We start from the raw sequence: 18,256 nt of genomic DNA, 5'->3' as shown, positions 1-18,256 counted from the left end.
CTCCCCAATGCAGTTGCTCACCCTTCTTCTGCTCAGAGCCTTTGTGTATCTCACGGTAGCGTGGCCGAGCGGTCTAAGGCGCTGGATTAAGGCTCCAGTCTCTTCGGAGGCGTGGGTTCAAATCCCACCGCTGCCATTATGACCAGCAGTGCAAATACAGCTGCCTTTGCCCGTCAATATAGCTTTCTCAACGACTGTTCAGAAGAATTTCGAGGCTTGTGGTAGTGTGGCCGAGCCGTCTCAATACCCGTATAGCGTTGGTGGTATAGTGGTTATCGTAGCTGCCTTCTAAGCAGTTGACCAGGGTATGATTCCCGGCAGACGCATGGATCCTTTCTTTACAGAAGTCTCAATTCCCTGTTTCTCGTGTAATTCCATTCATATTTGAAACTTGCATAACTTTTGACTGCTTGGAGATAGAAAGTCCATTCCAGCGCCAGCCGACTCATCTCACTGAGAGCATTCTGTAGAGCGGTAGAAGTCAAGCAAATTCCGCAGCGGGCCCAAGATAGGCCAGTTCTTGTGCGCTCCTTCTCAAAGTTTGCTCTTCATGCAGTCAGGATGGCAGAGCGGGCGAAGACGCTGCACGGCACGAATGTTGTTGGCTCTCACCTCCAACATTTCCATCATTTCCCTGGCTGTTCCTTCGGTAGCCGGCTCTCTAGGTTCCAGTCTCTTGGAGGCGTTGGTTCAAATCCCACCGCTGCCATTATAACCAGCTGGCTTTGCTCTCCACTCTAACTTTCTCATAGACGGTTCAGAAGAACTCGACACTCGTGGTAGTGTGGCCGAGCGGTCTAAGGCGCTGGATTTAGGCTCCAGTCTCTCTGGAGGCGTGGGTTCAAATCCCACCACTGCCATTATCTTCTGATACGGGAGGACCGAGGCCTACCTCATCAGGCCTCCTAAGCCAATGTGAGCGTCCTTACCTGCATGTGCTTCGGGTCTTGGAATTCTTAGCTTGCACTGCCTTGAACAGATCAAATTTGGCCATGCTGTGGGACACAGCTGTTTCCTTTACTTCCAGAGAAGTCTCTCCTTTTTCCTAGATCGCTGCTTTTGTGCTGAAAAAGTAAAGCTAGGCCAGTCAGTTCAACGGCCCGATCTGTACAGCCGGAACCTTTTCATCATATGTGTAGCGTTGGTGGTATAGTGGTGAGCATAGCTGCCTTCCAAGCAGTTGACCCGGGTTCGATTCCCGGCCAACGCAAGCAGCAATTCTTTACACAAGTCTACATATTACGTCCCAAGGGTCCCTATACGTCCAATGCCGCTAACATGTCCGCTGCGCCTCTGTCCGGGTAATGGCAAGATGTTGGCCTTGGCTTTCTGACGTGTTCTCGCATCGGTTCTACTCTGTAGGTTCTCCCCAATGCAGTTGCTCACCCTTCTTCTGCTCAGAGCCTTTGTGTATCTCACGGTAGCGTGGCCGAGCGGTCTAAGGCGCTGGATTAAGGCTCCAGTCTCTTCGGAGGCGTGGGTTCAAATCCCACCGCTGCCATTATGACCAGCAGTGCAAATACAGCTGCCTTTGCCCGTCAATATAGCTTTCTCAACGACTGTTCAGAAGAATTTCGAGGCTTGTGGTAGTGTGGCCGAGCCGTCTCAATACCCGTATAGCGTTGGTGGTATAGTGGTTATCGTAGCTGCCTTCTAAGCAGTTGACCAGGGTATGATTCCCGGCAGACGCATGGATCCTTTCTTTACAGAAGTCTCAATTCCCTGTTTCTCGTGTAATTCCATTCATATTTGAAACTTGCATAACTTTTGACTGCTTGGAGATAGAAAGTCCATTCCAGCGCCAGCCGACTCATCTCACTGAGAGCATTCTGTAGAGCGGTAGAAGTCAAGCAAATTCCGCAGCGGGCCCAAGATAGGCCAGTTCTTGTGCGCTCCTTCTCAAAGTTTGCTCTTCATGCAGTCAGGATGGCAGAGCGGGCGAAGACGCTGCACGGCACGAATGTTGTTGGCTCTCACCTCCAACATTTCCATCATTTCCCTGGCTGTTCCTTCGGTAGCCGGCTCTCTAGGTTCCAGTCTCTTGGAGGCGTTGGTTCAAATCCCACCGCTGCCATTATAACCAGCTGGCTTTGCTCTCCACTCTAACTTTCTCATAGACGGTTCAGAAGAACTCGACACTCGTGGTAGTGTGGCCGAGCGGTCTAAGGCGCTGGATTTAGGCTCCAGTCTCTCTGGAGGCGTGGGTTCAAATCCCACCACTGCCATTATCTTCTGATACGGGAGGACCGAGGATGGCAGAGCGGGCGAAGACGCTGCACGGCACGAATGTTGTTGGCTCTCACCTCCAACATTTCCATCATTTCCCTGGCTGTTCCTTCGGTAGCCGGCTCTCTAGGTTCCAGTCTCTTGGAGGCGTTGGTTCAAATCCCACCGCTGCCATTATAACCAGCAGGCTTTGCTCTCCACTCTAACTTTCTCATAGACGGTTCAGAAGAACTCGACACTCGTGGTAGTGTGGCCGAGCGGTCTAAGGTGCTGGATTTAGGCTCCAGTCTCTCTGGAGGCGTGGGTTCAAATCCCACCACTGCCATTATCTTCTGATACGGGAGGACCGAGGCCTACCTCATCAGGCCTCCTAAGCCAATGTGAGCGTCCTTACCTGCATGTGCTTCGGGTCTTGGAATTCTTAGCTTGCACTGCCTTGAACAGATCAAATTTGGCCATGCTGTGGGACACAGCTGTTTCCTTTACTTCCAGAGAAGTCTCTCCTTTTTCCTAGATCGCTGCTTTTGTGCTGAAAAAGTAAAGCTAGGCCAGTCAGTTCAACGGCCCGATCTGTACAGCCGGAACCTTTTCATCATATGTGTAGCGTTGGTGGTATAGTGGTGAGCATAGCTGCCTTCCAAGCAGTTGACCCGGGTTCGATTCCCGGCCAACGCAAGCAGCAATTCTTTACACAAGTCTACATATTACGTCCCAAGGGTCCCTATACGTCCAATGCCGCTAACATGTCCGCTGCGCCTCTGTCCGGGTAATGGCAAGATGTTGGCCTTGGCTTTCTGACGTGTTCTCGCATCGGTTCTACTCTGTAGGTTCTCCCCAATGCAGTTGCTCACCCTTCTTCTGCTCAGAGCCTTTGTGTATCTCACGGTAGCGTGGCCGAGCGGTCTAAGGCGCTGGATTAAGGCTCCAGTCTCTTCGGAGGCGTGGGTTCAAATCCCACCGCTGCCATTATGACCAGCAGTGCAAATACAGCTGCCTTTGCCCGTCAATATAGCTTTCTCAACGACTGTTCAGAAGAATTTCGAGGCTTGTGGTAGTGTGGCCGAGCCGTCTCAATACCCGTATAGCGTTGGTGGTATAGTGGTTATCGTAGCTGCCTTCTAAGCAGTTGACCAGGGTATGATTCCCGGCAGACGCATGGATCCTTTCTTTACAGAAGTCTCAATTCCCTGTTTCTCGTGTAATTCCATTCATATTTGAAACTTGCATAACTTTTGACTGCTTGGAGATAGAAAGTCCATTCCAGCGCCAGCCGACTCATCTCACTGAGAGCATTCTGTAGAGCGGTAGAAGTCAAGCAAATTCCGCAGCGGGCCCAAGATAGGCCAGTTCTTGTGCGCTCCTTCTCAAAGTTTGCTCTTCATGCAGTCAGGATGGCAGAGCGGGCGAAGACGCTGCACGGCACGAATGTTGTTGGCTCTCACCTCCAACATTTCCATCATTTCCCTGGCTGTTCCTTCGGTAGCCGGCTCTCTAGGTTCCAGTCTCTTGGAGGCGTTGGTTCAAATCCCACCGCTGCCATTATAACCAGCTGGCTTTGCTCTCCACTCTAACTTTCTCATAGACGGTTCAGAAGAACTCGACACTCGTGGTAGTGTGGCCGAGCGGTCTAAGGCGCTGGATTTAGGCTCCAGTCTCTCTGGAGGCGTGGGTTCAAATCCCACCACTGCCATTATCTTCTGATACGGGAGGACCGAGGCCTACCTCATCAGGCCTCCTAAGCCAATGTGAGCGTCCTTACCTGCATGTGCTTCGGGTCTTGGAATTCTTAGCTTGCACTGCCTTGAACAGATCAAATTTGGCCATGCTGTGGGACACAGCTGTTTCCTTTACTTCCAGAGAAGTCTCTCCTTTTTCCTAGATCGCTGCTTTTGTGCTGAAAAAGTAAAGCTAGGCCAGTCAGTTCAACGGCCCGATCTGTACAGCCGGAACCTTTTCATCATATGTGTAGCGTTGGTGGTATAGTGGTGAGCATAGCTGCCTTCCAAGCAGTTGACCCGGGTTCGATTCCCGGCCAACGCAAGCAGCAATTCTTTACACAAGTCTACATATTACGTCCCAAGGGTCCCTATACGTCCAATGCCGCTAACATGTCCGCTGCGCCTCTGTCCGGGTAATGGCAAGATGTTGGCCTTGGCTTTCTGACGTGTTCTCGCATCGGTTCTACTCTGTAGGTTCTCCCCAATGCAGTTGCTCACCCTTCTTCTGCTCAGAGCCTTTGTGTATCTCACGGTAGCGTGGCCGAGCGGTCTAAGGCGCTGGATTAAGGCTCCAGTCTCTTCGGAGGCGTGGGTTCAAATCCCACCGCTGCCATTATGACCAGCAGTGCAAATACAGCTGCCTTTGCCCGTCAATATAGCTTTCTCAACGACTGTTCAGAAGAATTTCGAGGCTTGTGGTAGTGTGGCCGAGCCGTCTCAATACCCGTATAGCGTTGGTGGTATAGTGGTTATCGTAGCTGCCTTCTAAGCAGTTGACCAGGGTATGATTCCCGGCAGACGCATGGATCCTTTCTTTACAGAAGTCTCAATTCCCTGTTTCTCGTGTAATTCCATTCATATTTGAAACTTGCATAACTTTTGACTGCTTGGAGATAGAAAGTCCATTCCAGCGCCAGCCGACTCATCTCACTGAGAGCATTCTGTAGAGCGGTAGAAGTCAAGCAAATTCCGCAGCGGGCCCAAGATAGGCCAGTTCTTGTGCGCTCCTTCTCAAAGTTTGCTCTTCATGCAGTCAGGATGGCAGAGCGGGCGAAGACGCTGCACGGCACGAATGTTGTTGGCTCTCACCTCCAACATTTCCATCATTTCCCTGGCTGTTCCTTCGGTAGCCGGCTCTCTAGGTTCCAGTCTCTTGGAGGCGTTGGTTCAAATCCCACCGCTGCCATTATAACCAGCTGGCTTTGCTCTCCACTCTAACTTTCTCATAGACGGTTCAGAAGAACTCGACACTCGTGGTAGTGTGGCCGAGCGGTCTAAGGCGCTGGATTTAGGCTCCAGTCTCTCTGGAGGCGTGGGTTCAAATCCCACCACTGCCATTATCTTCTGATACGGGAGGACCGAGGCCTACCTCATCAGGCCTCCTAAGCCAATGTGAGCGTCCTTACCTGCATGTGCTTCGGGTCTTGGAATTCTTAGCTTGCACTGCCTTGAACAGATCAAATTTGGCCATGCTGTGGGACACAGCTGTTTCCTTTACTTCCAGAGAAGTCTCTCCTTTTTCCTAGATCGCTGCTTTTGTGCTGAAAAAGTAAAGCTAGGCCAGTCAGTTCAACGGCCCGATCTGTACAGCCGGAACCTTTTCATCATATGTGTAGCGTTGGTGGTATAGTGGTGAGCATAGCTGCCTTCCAAGCAGTTGACCCGGGTTCGATTCCCGGCCAACGCAAGCAGCAATTCTTTACACAAGTCTACATATTACGTCCCAAGGGTCCCTATACGTCCAATGCCGCTAACATGTCCGCTGCGCCTCTGTCCGGGTAATGGCAAGATGTTGGCCTTGGCTTTCTGACGTGTTCTCGCATCGGTTCTACTCTGTAGGTTCTCCCCAATGCAGTTGCTCACCCTTCTTCTGCTCAGAGCCTTTGTGTATCTCACGGTAGCGTGGCCGAGCGGTCTAAGGCGCTGGATTAAGGCTCCAGTCTCTTCGGAGGCGTGGGTTCAAATCCCACCGCTGCCATTATGACCAGCAGTGCAAATACAGCTGCCTTTGCCCGTCAATATAGCTTTCTCAACGACTGTTCAGAAGAATTTCGAGGCTTGTGGTAGTGTGGCCGAGCCGTCTCAATACCCGTATAGCGTTGGTGGTATAGTGGTTATCGTAGCTGCCTTCTAAGCAGTTGACCAGGGTATGATTCCCGGCAGACGCATGGATCCTTTCTTTACAGAAGTCTCAATTCCCTGTTTCTCGTGTAATTCCATTCATATTTGAAACTTGCATAACTTTTGACTGCTTGGAGATAGAAAGTCCATTCCAGCGCCAGCCGACTCATCTCACTGAGAGCATTCTGTAGAGCGGTAGAAGTCAAGCAAATTCCGCAGCGGGCCCAAGATAGGCCAGTTCTTGTGCGCTCCTTCTCAAAGTTTGCTCTTCATGCAGTCAGGATGGCAGAGCGGGCGAAGACGCTGCACGGCACGAATGTTGTTGGCTCTCACCTCCAACATTTCCATCATTTCCCTGGCTGTTCCTTCGGTAGCCGGCTCTCTAGGTTCCAGTCTCTTGGAGGCGTTGGTTCAAATCCCACCGCTGCCATTATAACCAGCTGGCTTTGCTCTCCACTCTAACTTTCTCATAGACGGTTCAGAAGAACTCGACACTCGTGGTAGTGTGGCCGAGCGGTCTAAGGCGCTGGATTTAGGCTCCAGTCTCTCTGGAGGCGTGGGTTCAAATCCCACCACTGCCATTATCTTCTGATACGGGAGGACCGAGGCCTACCTCATCAGGCCTCCTAAGCCAATGTGAGCGTCCTTACCTGCATGTGCTTCGGGTCTTGGAATTCTTAGCTTGCACTGCCTTGAACAGATCAAATTTGGCCATGCTGTGGGACACAGCTGTTTCCTTTACTTCCAGAGAAGTCTCTCCTTTTTCCTAGATCGCTGCTTTTGTGCTGAAAAAGTAAAGCTAGGCCAGTCAGTTCAACGGCCCGATCTGTACAGCCGGAACCTTTTCATCATATGTGTAGCGTTGGTGGTATAGTGGTGAGCATAGCTGCCTTCCAAGCAGTTGACCCGGGTTCGATTCCCGGCCAACGCAAGCAGCAATTCTTTACACAAGTCTACATATTACGTCCCAAGGGTCCCTATACGTCCAATGCCGCTAACATGTCCGCTGCGCCTCTGTCCGGGTAATGGCAAGATGTTGGCCTTGGCTTTCTGACGTGTTCTCGCATCGGTTCTACTCTGTAGGTTCTCCCCAATGCAGTTGCTCACCCTTCTTCTGCTCAGAGCCTTTGTGTATCTCACGGTAGCGTGGCCGAGCGGTCTAAGGCGCTGGATTAAGGCTCCAGTCTCTTCGGAGGCGTGGGTTCAAATCCCACCGCTGCCATTATGACCAGCAGTGCAAATACAGCTGCCTTTGCCCGTCAATATAGCTTTCTCAACGACTGTTCAGAAGAATTTCGAGGCTTGTGGTAGTGTGGCCGAGCCGTCTCAATACCCGTATAGCGTTGGTGGTATAGTGGTTATCGTAGCTGCCTTCTAAGCAGTTGACCAGGGTATGATTCCCGGCAGACGCATGGATCCTTTCTTTACAGAAGTCTCAATTCCCTGTTTCTCGTGTAATTCCATTCATATTTGAAACTTGCATAACTTTTGACTGCTTGGAGATAGAAAGTCCATTCCAGCGCCAGCCGACTCATCTCACTGAGAGCATTCTGTAGAGCGGTAGAAGTCAAGCAAATTCCGCAGCGGGCCCAAGATAGGCCAGTTCTTGTGCGCTCCTTCTCAAAGTTTGCTCTTCATGCAGTCAGGATGGCAGAGCGGGCGAAGACGCTGCACGGCACGAATGTTGTTGGCTCTCACCTCCAACATTTCCATCATTTCCCTGGCTGTTCCTTCGGTAGCCGGCTCTCTAGGTTCCAGTCTCTTGGAGGCGTTGGTTCAAATCCCACCGCTGCCATTATAACCAGCTGGCTTTGCTCTCCACTCTAACTTTCTCATAGACGGTTCAGAAGAACTCGACACTCGTGGTAGTGTGGCCGAGCGGTCTAAGGCGCTGGATTTAGGCTCCAGTCTCTCTGGAGGCGTGGGTTCAAATCCCACCACTGCCATTATCTTCTGATACGGGAGGACCGAGGCCTACCTCATCAGGCCTCCTAAGCCAATGTGAGCGTCCTTACCTGCATGTGCTTCGGGTCTTGGAATTCTTAGCTTGCACTGCCTTGAACAGATCAAATTTGGCCATGCTGTGGGACACAGCTGTTTCCTTTACTTCCAGAGAAGTCTCTCCTTTTTCCTAGATCGCTGCTTTTGTGCTGAAAAAGTAAAGCTAGGCCAGTCAGTTCAACGGCCCGATCTGTACAGCCGGAACCTTTTCATCATATGTGTAGCGTTGGTGGTATAGTGGTGAGCATAGCTGCCTTCCAAGCAGTTGACCCGGGTTCGATTCCCGGCCAACGCAAGCAGCAATTCTTTACACAAGTCTACATATTACGTCCCAAGGGTCCCTATACGTCCAATGCCGCTAACATGTCCGCTGCGCCTCTGTCCGGGTAATGGCAAGATGTTGGCCTTGGCTTTCTGACGTGTTCTCGCATCGGTTCTACTCTGTAGGTTCTCCCCAATGCAGTTGCTCACCCTTCTTCTGCTCAGAGCCTTTGTGTATCTCACGGTAGCGTGGCCGAGCGGTCTAAGGCGCTGGATTAAGGCTCCAGTCTCTTCGGAGGCGTGGGTTCAAATCCCACCGCTGCCATTATGACCAGCAGTGCAAATACAGCTGCCTTTGCCCGTCAATATAGCTTTCTCAACGACTGTTCAGAAGAATTTCGAGGCTTGTGGTAGTGTGGCCGAGCCGTCTCAATACCCGTATAGCGTTGGTGGTATAGTGGTTATCGTAGCTGCCTTCTAAGCAGTTGACCAGGGTATGATTCCCGGCAGACGCATGGATCCTTTCTTTACAGAAGTCTCAATTCCCTGTTTCTCGTGTAATTCCATTCATATTTGAAACTTGCATAACTTTTGACTGCTTGGAGATAGAAAGTCCATTCCAGCGCCAGCCGACTCATCTCACTGAGAGCATTCTGTAGAGCGGTAGAAGTCAAGCAAATTCCGCAGCGGGCCCAAGATAGGCCAGTTCTTGTGCGCTCCTTCTCAAAGTTTGCTCTTCATGCAGTCAGGATGGCAGAGCGGGCGAAGACGCTGCACGGCACGAATGTTGTTGGCTCTCACCTCCAACATTTCCATCATTTCCCTGGCTGTTCCTTCGGTAGCCGGCTCTCTAGGTTCCAGTCTCTTGGAGGCGTTGGTTCAAATCCCACCGCTGCCATTATAACCAGCTGGCTTTGCTCTCCACTCTAACTTTCTCATAGACGGTTCAGAAGAACTCGACACTCGTGGTAGTGTGGCCGAGCGGTCTAAGGCGCTGGATTTAGGCTCCAGTCTCTCTGGAGGCGTGGGTTCAAATCCCACCACTGCCATTATCTTCTGATACGGGAGGACCGAGGCCTACCTCATCAGGCCTCCTAAGCCAATGTGAGCGTCCTTACCTGCATGTGCTTCGGGTCTTGGAATTCTTAGCTTGCACTGCCTTGAACAGATCAAATTTGGCCATGCTGTGGGACACAGCTGTTTCCTTTACTTCCAGAGAAGTCTCTCCTTTTTCCTAGATCGCTGCTTTTGTGCTGAAAAAGTAAAGCTAGGCCAGTCAGTTCAACGGCCCGATCTGTACAGCCGGAACCTTTTCATCATATGTGTAGCGTTGGTGGTATAGTGGTGAGCATAGCTGCCTTCCAAGCAGTTGACCCGGGTTCGATTCCCGGCCAACGCAAGCAGCAATTCTTTACACAAGTCTACATATTACGTCCCAAGGGTCCCTATACGTCCAATGCCGCTAACATGTCCGCTGCGCCTCTGTCCGGGTAATGGCAAGATGTTGGCCTTGGCTTTCTGACGTGTTCTCGCATCGGTTCTACTCTGTAGGTTCTCCCCAATGCAGTTGCTCACCCTTCTTCTGCTCAGAGCCTTTGTGTATCTCACGGTAGCGTGGCCGAGCGGTCTAAGGCGCTGGATTAAGGCTCCAGTCTCTTCGGAGGCGTGGGTTCAAATCCCACCGCTGCCATTATGACCAGCAGTGCAAATACAGCTGCCTTTGCCCGTCAATATAGCTTTCTCAACGACTGTTCAGAAGAATTTCGAGGCTTGTGGTAGTGTGGCCGAGCCGTCTCAATACCCGTATAGCGTTGGTGGTATAGTGGTTATCGTAGCTGCCTTCTAAGCAGTTGACCAGGGTATGATTCCCGGCAGACGCATGGATCCTTTCTTTACAGAAGTCTCAATTCCCTGTTTCTCGTGTAATTCCATTCATATTTGAAACTTGCATAACTTTTGACTGCTTGGAGATAGAAAGTCCATTCCAGCGCCAGCCGACTCATCTCACTGAGAGCATTCTGTAGAGCGGTAGAAGTCAAGCAAATTCCGCAGCGGGCCCAAGATAGGCCAGTTCTTGTGCGCTCCTTCTCAAAGTTTGCTCTTCATGCAGTCAGGATGGCAGAGCGGGCGAAGACGCTGCACGGCACGAATGTTGTTGGCTCTCACCTCCAACATTTCCATCATTTCCCTGGCTGTTCCTTCGGTAGCCGGCTCTCTAGGTTCCAGTCTCTTGGAGGCGTTGGTTCAAATCCCACCGCTGCCATTATAACCAGCTGGCTTTGCTCTCCACTCTAACTTTCTCATAGACGGTTCAGAAGAACTCGACACTCGTGGTAGTGTGGCCGAGCGGTCTAAGGCGCTGGATTTAGGCTCCAGTCTCTCTGGAGGCGTGGGTTCAAATCCCACCACTGCCATTATCTTCTGATACGGGAGGACCGAGGCCTACCTCATCAGGCCTCCTAAGCCAATGTGAGCGTCCTTACCTGCATGTGCTTCGGGTCTTGGAATTCTTAGCTTGCACTGCCTTGAACAGATCAAATTTGGCCATGCTGTGGGACACAGCTGTTTCCTTTACTTCCAGAGAAGTCTCTCCTTTTTCCTAGATCGCTGCTTTTGTGCTGAAAAAGTAAAGCTAGGCCAGTCAGTTCAACGGCCCGATCTGTACAGCCGGAACCTTTTCATCATATGTGTAGCGTTGGTGGTATAGTGGTGAGCATAGCTGCCTTCCAAGCAGTTGACCCGGGTTCGATTCCCGGCCAACGCAAGCAGCAATTCTTTACACAAGTCTACATATTACGTCCCAAGGGTCCCTATACGTCCAATGCCGCTAACATGTCCGCTGCGCCTCTGTCCGGGTAATGGCAAGATGTTGGCCTTGGCTTTCTGACGTGTTCTCGCATCGGTTCTACTCTGTAGGTTCTCCCCAATGCAGTTGCTCACCCTTCTTCTGCTCAGAGCCTTTGTGTATCTCACGGTAGCGTGGCCGAGCGGTCTAAGGCGCTGGATTAAGGCTCCAGTCTCTTCGGAGGCGTGGGTTCAAATCCCACCGCTGCCATTATGACCAGCAGTGCAAATACAGCTGCCTTTGCCCGTCAATATAGCTTTCTCAACGACTGTTCAGAAGAATTTCGAGGCTTGTGGTAGTGTGGCCGAGCCGTCTCAATACCCGTATAGCGTTGGTGGTATAGTGGTTATCGTAGCTGCCTTCTAAGCAGTTGACCAGGGTATGATTCCCGGCAGACGCATGGATCCTTTCTTTACAGAAGTCTCAATTCCCTGTTTCTCGTGTAATTCCATTCATATTTGAAACTTGCATAACTTTTGACTGCTTGGAGATAGAAAGTCCATTCCAGCGCCAGCCGACTCATCTCACTGAGAGCATTCTGTAGAGCGGTAGAAGTCAAGCAAATTCCGCAGCGGGCCCAAGATAGGCCAGTTCTTGTGCGCTCCTTCTCAAAGTTTGCTCTTCATGCAGTCAGGATGGCAGAGCGGGCGAAGACGCTGCACGGCACGAATGTTGTTGGCTCTCACCTCCAACATTTCCATCATTTCCCTGGCTGTTCCTTCGGTAGCCGGCTCTCTAGGTTCCAGTCTCTTGGAGGCGTTGGTTCAAATCCCACCGCTGCCATTATAACCAGCTGGCTTTGCTCTCCACTCTAACTTTCTCATAGACGGTTCAGAAGAACTCGACACTCGTGGTAGTGTGGCCGAGCGGTCTAAGGCGCTGGATTTAGGCTCCAGTCTCTCTGGAGGCGTGGGTTCAAATCCCACCACTGCCATTATCTTCTGATACGGGAGGACCGAGGATGGCAGAGCGGGCGAAGACGCTGCACGGCACGAATGTTGTTGGCTCTCACCTCCAACATTTCCATCATTTCCCTGGCTGTTCCTTCGGTAGCCGGCTCTCTAGGTTCCAGTCTCTTGGAGGCGTTGGTTCAAATCCCACCGCTGCCATTATAACCAGCAGGCTTTGCTCTCCACTCTAACTTTCTCATAGACGGTTCAGAAGAACTCGACACTCGTGGTAGTGTGGCCGAGCGGTCTAAGGCGCTGGATTTAGGCTCCAGTCTCTCTGGAGGCGTGGGTTCAAATCCCACCACTGCCATTATCTTCTGATACGGGAGGACCGAGGCCTACCTCATCAGGCCTCCTAAGCCAATGTGAGCGTCCTTACCTGCATGTGCTTCGGGTCTTGGAATTCTTAGCTTGCACTGCCTTGAACAGATCAAATTTGGCCATGCTGTGGGACACAGCTGTTTCCTTTACTTCCAGAGAAGTCTCTCCTTTTTCCTAGATCGCTGCTTTTGTGCTGAAAAAGTAAAGCTAGGCCAGTCAGTTCAACGGCCCGATCTGTACAGCCGGAACCTTTTCATCATATGTGTAGCGTTGGTGGTATAGTGGTGAGCATAGCTGCCTTCCAAGCAGTTGACCCGGGTTCGATTCCCGGCCAACGCAAGCAGCAATTCTTTACACAAGTCTACATATTACGTCCCAAGGGTCCCTATACGTCCAATGCCGCTAACATGTCCGCTGCGCCTCTGTCCGGGTAATGGCAAGATGTTGGCCTTGGCTTTCTGACGTGTTCTCGCATCGGTTCTACTCTGTAGGTTCTCCCCAATGCAGTTGCTCACCCTTCTTCTGCTCAGAGCCTTTGTGTATCTCACGGTAGCGTGGCCGAGCGGTCTAAGGCGCTGGATTAAGGCTCCAGTCTCTTCGGAGGCGTGGGTTCAAATCCCACCGCTGCCATTATGACCAGCAGTGCAAATACAGCTGCCTTTGCCCGTCAATATAGCTTTCTCAACGACTGTTCAGAAGAATTTCGAGGCTTGTGGTAGTGTGGCCGAGCCGTCTCAATACCCGTATAGCGTTGGTGGTATAGTGGTTATCGTAGCTGCCTTCTAAGCAGTTGACCAGGGTATGATTCCCGGCAGACGCATGGATCCTTTCTTTACAGAAGTCTCAATTCCCTGTTTCTCGTGTAATTCCATTCATATTTGAAACTTGCATAACTTTTGACTGCTTGGAGTTAGAAAGTCCATTCCAGCGCCAGCCGACTCATCTCACTGAGAGCATTCTGTAGAGCGGTAGAAGTCAAGCAAATTCCGCAGCGGGCCCAAGATAGGCCAGTTCTTGTGCGCTCCTTCTCAAAGTTTGCTCTTCATGCAGTCAGGATGGCAGAGCGGGCGAAGACGCTGCACGGCACGAATGTTGTTGGCTCTCACCTCCAACATTTCCATCATTTCCCTGGCTGTTCCTTCGGTAGCCGGCTCTCTAGGTTCCAGTCTCTTGGAGGCGTTGGTTCAAATCCCACCGCTGCCATTATAACCAGCAGGCTTTGCTCTCCACTCTAACTTTCTCATAGACGGTTCAGAAGAACTCGACACTCGTGGTAGTGTGGCCGAGCGGTCTAAGGCGCTGGATTTAGGCTCCAGTCTCTCTGGAGGCGTGGGTTCAAATCCCACCACTGCCATTATCTTCTGATACGGGAGGACCGAGGCCTACCTCATCAGGCCTCCTAAGCCAATGTGAGCGTCCTTACCTGCATGTGCTTCGGGTCTTGGAATTCTTAGCTTGCACTGCCTTGAACAGATCAAATTTGGCCATGCTGTGGGACACAGCTGTTTCCTTTACTTCCAGAGAAGTCTCTCCTTTTTCCTAGATCGCTGCTTTTGTGCTGAAAAAGTAAAGCTAGGCCAGTCAGTTCAACGGCCCGATCTGTACAGCCGGAACCTTTTCATCATATGTGTAGCGTTGGTGGTATAGTGGTGAGCATAGCTGCCTTCCAAGCAGTTGACCCGGGTTCGATTCCCGGCCAACGCAAGCAGCAATTCTTTACACAAGTCTACATATTACGTCCCAAGGGTCCCTATACGTCCAATGCCGCTAACATGTCCGCTGCGCCTCTGTCCGGGTAATGGCAAGATGTTGGCCTTGGCTTTCTGACGTGTTCTCGCATCGGTTCTACTCTGTAGGTTCTCCCCAATGCAGTTGCTCACCCTTCTTCTGCTCAGAGCCTTTGTGTATCTCACGGTAGCGTGGCCGAGCGGTCTAAGGCGCTGGATTAAGGCTCCAGTCTCTTCGGAGGCGTGGGTTCAAATCCCACCGCTGCCATTATGACCAGCAGTGCAAATACAGCTGCCTTTGCCCGTCAATATAGCTTTCTCAACGACTGTTCAGAAGAATTTCGAGGCTTGTGGTAGTGTGGCCGAGCCGTCTCAATACCCGTATAGCGTTGGTGGTATAGTGGTTATCGTAGCTGCCTTCTAAGCAGTTGACCAGGGTATGATTCCCGGCAGACGCATGGATCCTTTCTTTACAGAAGTCTCAATTCCCTGTTTCTCGTGTAATTCCATTCATATTTGAAACTTGCATAACTTTTGACTGCTTGGAGTTAGAAAGTCCATTCCAGCGCCAGCCGACTCATCTCACTGAGAGCATTCTGTAGAGCGGTAGAAGTCAAGCAAATTCCGCAGCGGGCCCAAGATAGGCCAGTTCTTGTGCGCTCCTTCTCAAAGTTTGCTCTTCATGCAGTCAGGATGGCAGAGCGGGCGAAGACGCTGCACGGCACGAATGTTGTTGGCTCTCACCTCCAACATTTCCATCATTTCCCTGGCTGTTCCTTCGGTAGCCGGCTCTCTAGGTTCCAGTCTCTTGGAGGCATTGGTTCAAATCCCACCGCTGCCATTATAACCAGCTGGCTTTGCTCTCCACTCTAACTTTCTCATAGACGGTTCAGAAGAACTCGACACTCGTGGTAGTGTGGCCGAGCGGTCTAAGGCGCTGGATTTAGGCTCCAGTCTCTCTGGAGGCGTGGGTTCAAATCCCACCACTGCCATTATCTTCTGATACGGGAGGACCGAGGCCTACCTCATCAGGCCTCCTAAGCCAATGTGAGCGTCCTTACCTGCATGTGCTTCGGGTCTTGGAATTCTTAGCTTGCACTGCCTTGAACAGATCAAATTTGGCCATGCTGTGGGACACAGCTGTTTCCTTTACTTCCAGAGAAGTCTCTCCTTTTTCCTAGATCGCTGCTTTTGTGCTGAAAAAGTAAAGCTAGGCCAGTCAGTTCAACGGCCCGATCTGTACAGCCGGAACCTTTTCATCATATGTGTAGCGTTGGTGGTATAGTGGTGAGCATAGCTGCCTTCCAAGCAGTTGACCCGGGTTCGATTCCCGGCCAACGCAAGCAGCAATTCTTTACACAAGTCTACATATTACGTCCCAAGGGTCCCTATACGTCCAATGCCGCTAACATGTCCGCTGCGCCTCTGTCCGGGTAATGGCAAGATGTTGGCCTTGGCTTTCTGACGTGTTCTCGCATCGGTTCTACTCTGTAGGTTCTCCCCAATGCAGTTGCTCACCCTTCTTCTGCTCAGAGCCTTTGTGTATCTCACGGTAGCGTGGCCGAGCGGTCTAAGGCGCTGGATTAAGGCTCCAGTCTCTTCGGAGGCGTGGGTTCAAATCCCACCGCTGCCATTATGACCAGCAGTGCAAATACAGCTGCCTTTGCCCGTCAATATATCTTTCTCAACGACTGTTCAGAAGAATTTCGAGGCTTGTGGTAGTGTGGCCGAGCCGTCTCAATACCCGTATAGCGTTGGTGGTATAGTGGTTATCGTAGCTGCCTTCTAAGCAGTTGACCAGGGTATGATTCCCGGCAGACGCATGGATCCTTTCTTTACAGAAGTCTCAATTCCCTGTTTCTCGTGTAATTCCATTCATATTTGAAACTTGCATAACTTTTGACTGCTTGGAGTTAGAAAGTCCATTCCAGCGCCAGCCGACTCATCTCACTGAGAGCATTCTGTAGAGCGGTAGAAGTCAAGCAAATTCCGCAGCGGGCCCAAGATAGGCCAGTTCTTGTGCGCTCCTTCTCAAAGTTTGCTCTTCATGCAGTCAGGATGGCAGAGCGGGCGAAGACGCTGCACGGCACGAATGTTGTTGGCTCTCACCTCCAACATTTCCATCATTTCCCTGGCTGTTCCTTCGGTAGCCGGCTCTCTAGGTTCCAGTCTCTTGGAGGCATTGGTTCAAATCCCACCGCTGCCATTATAACCAGCTGGCTTTGCTCTCCACTCTAACTTTCTCATAGACGGTTCAGAAGAACTCGACACTAACAGCATGGCCATGGAAAAATCAATAAACACATTTTGAAAAAAAAAAAACATGTCTGCTGCGCCTCTGTCCGGGTAATGGCAAGATGTTCTTAGCTTGCACTGCCTTGAACAGATCAAATTTGGCCATGCTGTGGGACACAGCTGTTTCCTTGACTTCCAGAGAAGTCTCTCCTTTTTCAGCTGCTTTTGTGCTGAAAAATTAAAGCTAGGGAACAAACAGCTCCAACCTTGTTGGTTGAAAGCTTTTGGGTTTATTTAATTTCTGGTTGAACAGTTAAGTTGCAAACAATGGAGAAACCGAACCTGATGGCTTCCCTCGAAAAGCAGAGCAGGTGGCATTTATCACACTCTTTGTGCGTGCGCAATGACACACCCAGTTTGCGATAGACTCTGAGGGGGCACCAGGATTTGAACCTAGGACCTCTTGATCTGCAGTCAAATGCTCTACCACTGAGCTATACCCCCTTTAGGGAAAACTATGTGCCCCAAGTGACATGTTTTTTTGTCTGAAACTGGAACGCAAACGCTGCAGAGCTTTTTGCAATGAGACCTTTCTCTCTGGACAACCCCCATTAGCTTTGCAGCTTAGGGATGTAGCTCAGTGGTAGAGCGCATGCTTCGCATGTATGAGGTCCAGGGATCGTTCCCCGGCATCTCCAAAAGCGCTTGAAGACGTAGTCTTTTGTAAACTCCAAGGGAACTATCCTCAGCTCAGCAGCAGGTGACAGTGGTCGGTCGAGTGAACAGGGCAGAGAGCTTACTGTATTTTTCAAACATTTTCAACCCGGCAGCTCTTCTTTGGAGGCCTTGTCAACCTTAATGCACGAAGCTACCTAGCCAGACTCAGTAGCTTTCATTTTGGAGTCTTTTGTCATGTTTACTTCCTCAGAATGGGTTTGGATATTGCAGCTTGAAGTCAAAAGGCCATGTCAGAAGTGGGATTCGAACCCACGCCTCCATTCAGAGACCAGAAATCCCTCAACTGAGGAAGGTACACCACCTTGAGTCTGGCGCCTTAGACCACTCGGCCATCCTGACTTGAACAGAAGGGAACAAACAGCTCCAACCTTGTTGGTCGAAAGCTCTTGGGTTTATTTGATTTCTGGTTGAACAGTTAAGTTGCAAACAATGGAGAAACCGAACCTGATTGCTTCCCTCGAAAAGCAGAGCAGGTGGCATTTATCACACTCTTTGTGCGTGCGATGACACACCCAGTTTGCGATAGATTCTGAGGGGGCACCAGGATTTGAACCTAGGACCTCTTGATCTGCAGTCAAATGCTCTACCACTGAGCTATACCCCCTTTAGGGAAAACGATGTGCCCCAAGTGACATGTTTTTTTGTCTGAAACTGGAACGCAAACGCTGCAGAGCTTTTTGCAATGAGACCTTTCTCTCTGGACAACCCCCATTAGCTTTGCAGCTTGGGGATGTAGCTCAGTGGTAGAGCGCATGCTTCGCATGTATGAGGTCCCGGGATCGTTCCCCGGCATCTCCAAAAGCGATTGAAGACGTGGTCTTTTGTAAACTCCAAGGGAACTATCCTCAGCTCAGCAGCAGGTGACAGTGGTCAGTCGAGTGAACAGGGCAGAGAGCTTACTGTATTTTTCAAACATTTTAATCAACCCGGCAGCTCTTCTTTGGAGGCCTTGTCAACCTTAATGCACGAAGCTACCTAGCCAGACTCAGTAGCATCCATTTTGGAATCTTTTGTCACGTTTACTTCCTCGGAATGGGTTTGGATATTTTGTCTGAAACTGGAACGCAAACGCTGCAGAGCTTTTTGCAATGAGACCTTTCTCTCTGGACAACC

At 50.9% G+C, this 18,256-nt stretch overlaps 40 non-coding genes across 40 annotated transcripts; 37 read left to right on the top strand and 3 right to left on the bottom strand.

Moving 5' to 3' along the window:
• The first annotated feature begins 54 nt into the window (after positions 1–54).
• trnal-aag lies at positions 55–136 on the top strand. Its single transcript has one exon. It is a non-coding gene; the product is annotated as a tRNA-Leu (tRNA).
• A 642-nt stretch (positions 137–778) lies between these two features.
• On the top strand, positions 779–860 carry trnal-uag. Its single transcript has one exon. It is a non-coding gene; the product is annotated as a tRNA-Leu (tRNA).
• A 278-nt stretch (positions 861–1,138) lies between these two features.
• Positions 1,139–1,210, top strand: trnag-ucc. The gene has a single exon. It is a non-coding gene; the product is annotated as a tRNA-Gly (tRNA).
• Positions 1,211–1,419: 209 nt separating this feature from the next.
• Positions 1,420–1,501, top strand: trnal-aag. Its single transcript has one exon. It is a non-coding gene; the product is annotated as a tRNA-Leu (tRNA).
• Positions 1,502–2,143: 642 nt separating this feature from the next.
• trnal-uag lies at positions 2,144–2,225 on the top strand. The gene has a single exon. It is a non-coding gene; the product is annotated as a tRNA-Leu (tRNA).
• Positions 2,226–2,469: 244 nt separating this feature from the next.
• On the top strand, positions 2,470–2,551 carry trnal-uag. The gene has a single exon. It is a non-coding gene; the product is annotated as a tRNA-Leu (tRNA).
• A 278-nt stretch (positions 2,552–2,829) lies between these two features.
• Positions 2,830–2,901, top strand: trnag-ucc. The gene has a single exon. It is a non-coding gene; the product is annotated as a tRNA-Gly (tRNA).
• A 209-nt stretch (positions 2,902–3,110) lies between these two features.
• trnal-aag lies at positions 3,111–3,192 on the top strand. Its single transcript has one exon. It is a non-coding gene; the product is annotated as a tRNA-Leu (tRNA).
• Positions 3,193–3,834: 642 nt separating this feature from the next.
• On the top strand, positions 3,835–3,916 carry trnal-uag. Its single transcript has one exon. It is a non-coding gene; the product is annotated as a tRNA-Leu (tRNA).
• A 278-nt stretch (positions 3,917–4,194) lies between these two features.
• On the top strand, positions 4,195–4,266 carry trnag-ucc. The gene has a single exon. It is a non-coding gene; the product is annotated as a tRNA-Gly (tRNA).
• Positions 4,267–4,475: 209 nt separating this feature from the next.
• trnal-aag lies at positions 4,476–4,557 on the top strand. The gene has a single exon. It is a non-coding gene; the product is annotated as a tRNA-Leu (tRNA).
• Positions 4,558–5,199: 642 nt separating this feature from the next.
• trnal-uag lies at positions 5,200–5,281 on the top strand. The gene has a single exon. It is a non-coding gene; the product is annotated as a tRNA-Leu (tRNA).
• A 278-nt stretch (positions 5,282–5,559) lies between these two features.
• On the top strand, positions 5,560–5,631 carry trnag-ucc. Its single transcript has one exon. It is a non-coding gene; the product is annotated as a tRNA-Gly (tRNA).
• Positions 5,632–5,840: 209 nt separating this feature from the next.
• Positions 5,841–5,922, top strand: trnal-aag. The gene has a single exon. It is a non-coding gene; the product is annotated as a tRNA-Leu (tRNA).
• A 642-nt stretch (positions 5,923–6,564) lies between these two features.
• Positions 6,565–6,646, top strand: trnal-uag. Its single transcript has one exon. It is a non-coding gene; the product is annotated as a tRNA-Leu (tRNA).
• Positions 6,647–6,924: 278 nt separating this feature from the next.
• Positions 6,925–6,996, top strand: trnag-ucc. Its single transcript has one exon. It is a non-coding gene; the product is annotated as a tRNA-Gly (tRNA).
• A 209-nt stretch (positions 6,997–7,205) lies between these two features.
• On the top strand, positions 7,206–7,287 carry trnal-aag. Its single transcript has one exon. It is a non-coding gene; the product is annotated as a tRNA-Leu (tRNA).
• Positions 7,288–7,929: 642 nt separating this feature from the next.
• On the top strand, positions 7,930–8,011 carry trnal-uag. The gene has a single exon. It is a non-coding gene; the product is annotated as a tRNA-Leu (tRNA).
• A 278-nt stretch (positions 8,012–8,289) lies between these two features.
• trnag-ucc lies at positions 8,290–8,361 on the top strand. Its single transcript has one exon. It is a non-coding gene; the product is annotated as a tRNA-Gly (tRNA).
• A 209-nt stretch (positions 8,362–8,570) lies between these two features.
• On the top strand, positions 8,571–8,652 carry trnal-aag. The gene has a single exon. It is a non-coding gene; the product is annotated as a tRNA-Leu (tRNA).
• A 642-nt stretch (positions 8,653–9,294) lies between these two features.
• trnal-uag lies at positions 9,295–9,376 on the top strand. The gene has a single exon. It is a non-coding gene; the product is annotated as a tRNA-Leu (tRNA).
• Positions 9,377–9,654: 278 nt separating this feature from the next.
• On the top strand, positions 9,655–9,726 carry trnag-ucc. Its single transcript has one exon. It is a non-coding gene; the product is annotated as a tRNA-Gly (tRNA).
• A 209-nt stretch (positions 9,727–9,935) lies between these two features.
• On the top strand, positions 9,936–10,017 carry trnal-aag. Its single transcript has one exon. It is a non-coding gene; the product is annotated as a tRNA-Leu (tRNA).
• A 642-nt stretch (positions 10,018–10,659) lies between these two features.
• On the top strand, positions 10,660–10,741 carry trnal-uag. Its single transcript has one exon. It is a non-coding gene; the product is annotated as a tRNA-Leu (tRNA).
• Positions 10,742–11,019: 278 nt separating this feature from the next.
• trnag-ucc lies at positions 11,020–11,091 on the top strand. The gene has a single exon. It is a non-coding gene; the product is annotated as a tRNA-Gly (tRNA).
• Positions 11,092–11,300: 209 nt separating this feature from the next.
• On the top strand, positions 11,301–11,382 carry trnal-aag. Its single transcript has one exon. It is a non-coding gene; the product is annotated as a tRNA-Leu (tRNA).
• A 642-nt stretch (positions 11,383–12,024) lies between these two features.
• trnal-uag lies at positions 12,025–12,106 on the top strand. Its single transcript has one exon. It is a non-coding gene; the product is annotated as a tRNA-Leu (tRNA).
• Positions 12,107–12,350: 244 nt separating this feature from the next.
• Positions 12,351–12,432, top strand: trnal-uag. The gene has a single exon. It is a non-coding gene; the product is annotated as a tRNA-Leu (tRNA).
• Positions 12,433–12,710: 278 nt separating this feature from the next.
• On the top strand, positions 12,711–12,782 carry trnag-ucc. The gene has a single exon. It is a non-coding gene; the product is annotated as a tRNA-Gly (tRNA).
• Positions 12,783–12,991: 209 nt separating this feature from the next.
• On the top strand, positions 12,992–13,073 carry trnal-aag. The gene has a single exon. It is a non-coding gene; the product is annotated as a tRNA-Leu (tRNA).
• Positions 13,074–13,715: 642 nt separating this feature from the next.
• trnal-uag lies at positions 13,716–13,797 on the top strand. The gene has a single exon. It is a non-coding gene; the product is annotated as a tRNA-Leu (tRNA).
• Positions 13,798–14,075: 278 nt separating this feature from the next.
• Positions 14,076–14,147, top strand: trnag-ucc. Its single transcript has one exon. It is a non-coding gene; the product is annotated as a tRNA-Gly (tRNA).
• Positions 14,148–14,356: 209 nt separating this feature from the next.
• Positions 14,357–14,438, top strand: trnal-aag. The gene has a single exon. It is a non-coding gene; the product is annotated as a tRNA-Leu (tRNA).
• A 642-nt stretch (positions 14,439–15,080) lies between these two features.
• On the top strand, positions 15,081–15,162 carry trnal-uag. Its single transcript has one exon. It is a non-coding gene; the product is annotated as a tRNA-Leu (tRNA).
• A 278-nt stretch (positions 15,163–15,440) lies between these two features.
• On the top strand, positions 15,441–15,512 carry trnag-ucc. The gene has a single exon. It is a non-coding gene; the product is annotated as a tRNA-Gly (tRNA).
• Positions 15,513–15,721: 209 nt separating this feature from the next.
• On the top strand, positions 15,722–15,803 carry trnal-aag. Its single transcript has one exon. It is a non-coding gene; the product is annotated as a tRNA-Leu (tRNA).
• A 1,034-nt stretch (positions 15,804–16,837) lies between these two features.
• trnac-gca lies at positions 16,838–16,909 on the bottom strand. The gene has a single exon. It is a non-coding gene; the product is annotated as a tRNA-Cys (tRNA).
• Positions 16,910–17,371: 462 nt separating this feature from the next.
• Positions 17,372–17,482, bottom strand: trnal-caa. The gene is made up of 2 exons: positions 17,445–17,482; positions 17,372–17,417 (listed from the first exon to the last, which is right to left on the bottom strand). It is a non-coding gene; the product is annotated as a tRNA-Leu (tRNA).
• Positions 17,483–17,675: 193 nt separating this feature from the next.
• Positions 17,676–17,747, bottom strand: trnac-gca. Its single transcript has one exon. It is a non-coding gene; the product is annotated as a tRNA-Cys (tRNA).
• A 122-nt stretch (positions 17,748–17,869) lies between these two features.
• Positions 17,870–17,941, top strand: trnaa-ugc. The gene has a single exon. It is a non-coding gene; the product is annotated as a tRNA-Ala (tRNA).
• The last annotated feature ends 315 nt before the right edge of the window (positions 17,942–18,256 follow it).

The sequence above is a fragment of the Clupea harengus genome, unplaced genomic scaffold, assembly GCF_900700415.2.
Source record: "Clupea harengus unplaced genomic scaffold, Ch_v2.0.2, whole genome shotgun sequence".
Taxonomy (NCBI): domain Eukaryota; kingdom Metazoa; phylum Chordata; class Actinopteri; order Clupeiformes; family Clupeidae; genus Clupea; species Clupea harengus.
Note: the sequence above shows the minus strand (reverse complement) of the source record. Positions and strands in the feature narration are given on the sequence as shown.